General features: G+C 49.0%; 1 pseudogene; it reads left to right on the top strand.

Moving 5' to 3' along the window:
* The first annotated feature begins 1,215 nt into the window (after nt 1–1,215).
* Nucleotides 1,216–4,401, top strand: LOC102879988 (annotated as a pseudogene).
* The last annotated feature ends 2,563 nt before the right edge of the window (nt 4,402–6,964 follow it).

Genomic DNA, 6,964 nt, shown 5'->3' with positions numbered 1-6,964 from the left:
AATTTATCAATGCTGCCAGATGGTGGCAGTGCTAGTCTCATGGCTCTTCCAAGTGAGCCTGTGTGCTTATTTCTGGGTTCTAAAATCAAACCAATAATTTTCCATTCAACTTTTTTGATAGATAAAGAACAAAGACCCAAATACATGTCTACCAAATGCCTACTACTGGTCCAGGTATTGCGGGTACAAGATAAAGAAAATACATCAATGTCTTTATATTCCCCCCCCCTTTTTTTTTTACTTCCTGTAGCAATAATTGGCCATTGGTGGGGCTAGATTTTTATTCCTGAAATTCTTTCAACTATTTTCCCTTTCAGAGTCAGTGAGTACCTATATGCCTTTTTCTGTAATTCCATAATATGTGTGTAAGTTATGCCTGGTTATTTGTTTCCCCCTGAATTTCCTAAACTCTGAGATGATGTAGTCTCTTTTCTTGAATAATCTAAACAAGAATTCTTTATTAAACTACTTAAATATTATACAGATGAAGAAGTATTACTAATCACCAAGGAGTTCACTAAGCTCCCTTCATAAACTAGAGGTGGAGTTCCTAAGTGCCCCCTGCCCACACCACCTCTAATTTGCATGTGCATGTGCGTATGTGCGCACGAACGTGCTCACACACACACACACACACACACACACGCACACACACACACAACCATTCTTTAGGCTGCTGGGATGCAGGTCTGCTCTCATAAGGAAGTTGAGTTTGGCCTTGAAGAAAAAATTCTGATTATCTCTCAAAGTAATTGTTTTCTCCGAATTCCCAATTACTGTGTCAAGAGAGCAATGGGGACCTGACGTATGGAACCATGAGGGGACTGAGAATCTGATTTGGAATGATTGCAGAGATGCAAGGATGGACGTCACAGGAGGAGGTGGGGCCAGCCAGAGAGACTGAAGAAGATGGTGGGGGCAGAGCCTTCTATGACGGACCGTCCTGGGGGCAGCTGAGAGGGTAAAATGGTGTGTGTTAGTTTGCTAGGGCTTCCATAACACAGTAAGCACAAACTGGGTATCCTAGAACTACAGAAATTTATTCTCTCATAGGTCTGGAGGCCAGCAGTCTGAGATCATGGTGCTGGCAGTGTTGGTTCCTTCTGAGGGTTGTGAGGGAGTATCTGTTCCAGGCCTCCCTCTTAGCTTCTGAGGTTTCTGGGATGCTCCTGTAATAAATACCTAAGAATGCAGAAGTGGCTTTAAAATTGGATAATGGGTAGTGGCTGGAAGAGTTTGAAGATGCTTGATAGAAAAAACGTAGATTGCTGTGAGAGACTGTTAAAGGTCTCGGATGGAATGAGGAACACATTGTTGGAAACTGGAAGGAAGGCGATCCTTGTTCTGTGTACCTCAGAGCTGGGGAGGAAAAACACAAGGATCTCTGTGCAACAATTTTTCAGCAAACGTGAGGGCTCTGATGTCACATCAAGGTGTCCTACCACGGGGGTAGTGTGAGGCTGGCTCAACAGGGAAGGACTGGAGGGTCAGGCCGCAGCTCCTGGTGGAGAATCTCTAGGGTGTTAGAAGCTCTGCAGACAAAACGAGTTTCTTAAAGGCAAGGGATGAGGAAGCCTGGGGAACTGTCTCCGAGGTCGCCCCAGGCGAGTTCCTCTTTCCCCTTTTTTGGGGGGGGGGATTGTCTCCTCAAACTCCTCAGCACTGCTTTCTCCAGGCTGGTTCCTCCCAACCCCGCCCCCTTTTGCTCACCTCTTGACAGTGACTCTACCATTTTGGACTCTTTGTACCTGCCCCAGAGCCTTAGGCAAAGGGTGTTTCACAAGCCCTCACAACAGCTCCTGAGGCTGGCAGGACCGGAACTGTTAGTTTTATTTTATAAACAAGGCTCTAAGGCTCAGAGACATTATCCATTTTATCCAGGACACACAGAGTGTTAGAGCAGTACTCAAGCCTCTGTTCTCTAGACTCGCAGCCTGGGGCTAGGAACATTCCATTCTACGGCTTTGGTTTCCTGTTCTGGAAGGCTCAGTCTGAGGGAGAAGGTGAAGCCAGAGGCAGAGAAACCTTGAACTCCCCAGGTGTTACCGCCTCCAAAGAGAACCTAGCTTTTGGAAGATCTTCATCTCCCAGGCTCTCGAGCACCCCTGAGGGACAGAAACTTCAGCTTTGCTGTTGGTGTGACCACAAGAGGGCAGTGGCACCCTGTGATGATCTGCTGGGAGGTTGGGGTTTGAGGTCTGCAGGGTGGGGAGGGGGGCTTAGCTTCCCCAGACATTCTCTGAGCTCCCTGCTGCCAGTACCCTTCCCAGAGTCTCCTCTGCCCCACCCAGAGAGGCTCATTGGCTTTCAGAGTATATAACTTTTACTCAAATTGGTCATTCCAGGGTTTCCTGAGCTGGGGTGGGCTTGGTGCTGGAGGAGCACCCCCCCCCCATTTCCCACTACAAACACCCACATACAGCCCCAATATAAAACCACCAGACTGCCTCACTCTGGCCTCTCTGGAGACTGAGTTATGATAGAATTCACGCTGAGCACCCCCTCTGCTGCTCCCTGGTCACTATAGGCAGAGTGGGGCTGCTCCCCTCCTTTTGGGCTTCTTCCTTCTCTCCCAGTCCTCAAGATTTTAGAATTCTGAGAGAACAGCCCCTCCAGAGGTTCTGGAACTGGGCTCAACAGGCCTCACTGGATCCAGCCCAGCCCCCAGGGAATTGTGAGGCGTGTGGGAGGGAGCGGACGGACTACAGCCCCCCTCCCCTCCCACTTTAGAGACCTACTGTCAGCTATTTTGTACTTTGAGCTTTTTCTTAAGATTTCTTTTTGCTTTTTTTGCAATGTGTCTGCTGCCAGAACACAGGTGTGAAAACCGCCGCTAAATCTAAGCCAAAACAGGAAAGGAAAAGACTCATATCAATATCATTGTCACTGGACACGTAGATTCCGGCAAGTCTACCACAACTGGTCATCTGGTCTACAAATGTGGTGAGATTGACAAAAGATCCATCGAAAAATTTGAGAAGGAGGCTGCTGAGATGAAGGAAGAGCTCCTTTAAGTATGCCTGGGTCTTGGATAGATTGAGAGCTGAACATGAGCATGGTATCACCATGGATATCTCCCTGTGGAAATTCGAGACCAGCAAGTATTATGTGACCATCATTGATGCCCCGGGACACAGAGACTTTATCAAAAACATGATTACAGGCACATCACAGGCTGACCGTGCTGTCCTGAGTGTTGCTGCTCGTGTTGGTGAATTTGAAGCACGTTATCTCGAAGAATGGGCAGACCCATGAGCATGCCCTTCTGGCTTACACACTGGGTGTGAAAAAACTAACCGTTGGTGTTAACAAGATGGATTCCACTGAGCCACCTTACAGCCAGAAGAGATACGAGTAAATCGTTAAGGAAGTCGGCACCTACATTGAGAATATTGGCTACAACTCTGACACGGTAGCATTTGTGCCAATTTCTGGTCAGAATAGTGACAACACGCTGGAGCTAAGAGCTAACGTGCCATGGTTTAAGGGATGGAAAGTCACCCGTAAAGATGGCAGTGCAAGTGGAACCACGCTGCTTGAAGCTCTGGATTGCATCCTGCCACTAACTCGTCCAACTGACAAGCCTTCGCGTCTGCCACCCCAGGATGTCTACAGAATTGGTGGTATTAGTACTGTCTCTGTGGGTCAAGTGGAGACTAGTGTTCTCAAACCCGGCATGGTGGTCACCTTTGCTCCAGTCAATGTAACAACTGAAGTAGAGTCTGTTGAAATGCACCATGAAGCTCTGAGTGAAGCTATTCCTGGGGACAACACAGGCTTCAGTGTCAAGAATGTGTCTGCCAAAGGTGTTCATCGTGGCAATGTGGCTGGTGACAGCAAAAATGACCTACCAGTGAAAGCAGCTGGGTTCACGACTCAGGTGATTATCCTGAACCACCCAGGCCAAATCAGTGCCAGATATGCACCTGTGCTGGATTGTCCCGCGGCTCACATCACTTGCAAATTTGCTGAGCTAAAGGAGAAGACTGATTGATCGTCGTTCTGGGAAAAAGCTGGAAGATGCCCCAAAGTTTTTGAAATCTGGTGATGCTGCCATTGTTGACATGGTTCCTGGCAAGTCCATGTGAGTTGAAAGCTTCTCTGACTATCCTCCTCTGGGCTGTGGCTGGCCGTGCTGTCCTGAGTATTGCTGCTCGTGTTGGTGAATTTGAAGCACGTTATCTCGAAGAATGGGCAGACCCATGAGCATGCCCTTCTGGCTTACACACTGGGTGTGAAAAAACTAATCGTTAGTGTATCCTCCTCTGGGCTGTTTTGCTGTTTGTGACATGAGACAGACAGACAATTGCTATGGGTATCAACAAAGCAGTGGACAAGAAGGCAGCTGTAGCTGGCAAGGTCACCAACTCTGCCAGGAAAGCTTAGAAGGCTAAATGAATATCACCCCCAACATCTGCCACTCCAGTCTAAATCAGTGGTGGAAGAATGGTCTCAGAACCATTTGTCTCATTTGGCCACTTACGTTTAATAGTAAAAGACCAGTTAATAATTATGATGCATCATAAAACCTTCAGAAGGAAAGGAGAATGTTTTGTGGACCATTTGGGTTTTTGTGTGTGTGTGTGAGTATGGCAGTTTTTAAGTTATTAGTTTTTAAAACCAGTACTTTTTGATGGAAATAACTTGACCAAAATCTGTCTCAGAATTTTGAGACCTCATTAAAACAAAGTTGAATGAGGAAAAAAAGATTTCTTTTGAAGAAAGGGTTCCACTGCTTGAGGAGAGAGAGAAGTCTTTGCAAACCACTAAACTAATCCATTCTCCTCATTTCACAGATGTAAAAACTGAGACCCAGGGGCAGAGACTTGCCTGACCACACGCTTCAAGAGAAGCAGAGGCAACCCTGGAACCCAAGTCTCCTGGCCACCAGGACCACCCCACACAGTCCCATGTGGGCATATGGATGTGTGAGAGAGCAGGGGAAACTTGTCAGAAACATGATAGAAGAGTCCAAAAGTCCTTATCAACGTACCAGTTAGAATCTTTCATTCATTCGATAAATATTAATTGAGCACCTACTATATGCCAGGCATCCAGATACATGGGATGCAATAGTGAGCAGAACAAAGGTCCTACTTTCAAAAAGCTTAAATTCTAGTGGGAGTTCCGTTTGTTTTGTGACAAACTGAAATGGCAAGATAAATGGTTAAAAACCCATCCCTACCTCTCCAATTTTGTAGTTGCTGTGCCCATACTCCATGCTCCTCGTGATTTGTCCTGTTTTCTTCTTACCCCTTGTCTGTCTCCTCTGTATCTTTCCTGACTCCAGAACCTGTCCTCTTACTCCTCCAAGGAGGCATCATGACAGGCTAGAAGGGACCTGCCCTCTGGATCCACACAGAGCCAAGGAATGAACACCGAGAAGCTATTTATGTGGGTGGCCAGAGGTCCTGCTGTGCCAAGCCCGCAGCAGGCTGCCCCTGGCCCATCACTGGAGCCCATGAGTCAGGAGAATTGACTGCCTTGGGCCACAGATCCCAGACTCCAGCCTCTCTGCCCCACAGCAGAGGGAGGGGAAGAGTGAAAGAATAGGAGGGAGGGCCAGGAATCAGCTGGCTGGCCCCCACCGAACCTTGGTTGCCCTGTGGGGAGTCCCAGACCTCCAAGTCCATCCAAAGTGTCTCTATGGGTGAGGACCCCCAGTCTGGGCCTCCCTAAACACCATCCCAGAAACACAATGCATTTCCTGGATGTTTCTAGAGAAGCCTCTGAAGAACTGGGCTCATCACACACTCACGGCAGCACACAAGGGAGTACTTGTTGTTTGGAAGTGTCCCTCATTCCCAGTTAGATCAGCTTCTCAGGGAGCCCCTGTCTGAGGGGGAGACACAGCCCTGCCCTCAGGGAGCCCAGTCTGAGGGGAGGTGGAGTGGGTGGGGAGAAGGGAGGGGTTGAGGAGAGATCAGGCCCCCTCCCCACCTCCCTTCTCCAGGCAGAGCCATCGCTCCCCCTAGAGGAGAAGAGTGTGACCCAGACAGTCCTTCTCCCTGTTGGGGGCAGAGCTAGGGTGAGTACAGGAGCAGAAAATGCCACATCATATGGCTGAGAAAATGATCCAGGACAATGTTCCCCTGGTGAACAGCAGCACATGCCACCACTCCGTCCTCGTCCACCCAGTCCTGAAGCACCCCAGCCCTTCAGTTCCCCTCAGGGGTCCCCAATCTGAGGGGGAGACAAGGTCCTGTCCTTAGGAGCCACAGTCTAAGGGGAGAGACACAGTTTCTTGTCTTCTTGTCTTGATATGATAGCCCTGTCTCCCTGCCACTGTCTTGCTGCCTCTATTCTTCCTTGTCTCCACCCCCACCGCTTTCTCTCTCTCTCTCTCTCTCTCATCCAAATCTCAATAAATGCCAGGAACACACTCCAAACTCCAAGGACTACAGAGACCTAGACTGAGTGACGACTCAGGGAAGATGTTAAGGTTGAACTGCCAGGGGTGAGGCTCCAGACCTCTCCTGAACTCAGGGGCCTTGAATCCCGCTGCACGCTCTGAGGCCCTCATCAGTGGGCGTGTCCTCATCTCCATGGTAACCAGGATGCGGTGTAAGCCCCACCCCCTTGGAGCTGTTTTCTCCCAGCCTCATATGCCCCAGAGTCATCTGCAAATAGGATCTGAAAGGACTAGGAGCATGTGCAATGACTGAAGACATCGGAGGGACAGGGTGGAATGGGAGAAGCGGGGCCGAGTATGAGCTGTCCAAGCTTCCAAAGGGAGGCCAGGCCAAGAAGCAGAGAATCAGCTCCCATCACCGCCACACACGTATGCATACCCCTGTCATGACTCCCAGAGCCCAGGGGAAAGAGAATAGGCCTTGGCATCCTTCACCTTTGGCCCTTGTTTAGGCCTCCATGCTGAGGAGGGTCAAGGGGTGGGCCGGAAGGGACCCCGAATGAGGTTAATTCGAATAATACCTGGAAAATATCCTCTTGTCACTTGAATGAT

The sequence above is a fragment of the Pteropus alecto genome, unplaced genomic scaffold (assembly GCF_000325575.1).
Source record: "Pteropus alecto unplaced genomic scaffold, ASM32557v1 scaffold7, whole genome shotgun sequence".
NCBI lineage: Eukaryota > Metazoa > Chordata > Mammalia > Chiroptera > Pteropodidae > Pteropus > Pteropus alecto.
Note: the sequence above shows the minus strand (reverse complement) of the source record. Positions and strands in the feature narration are given on the sequence as shown.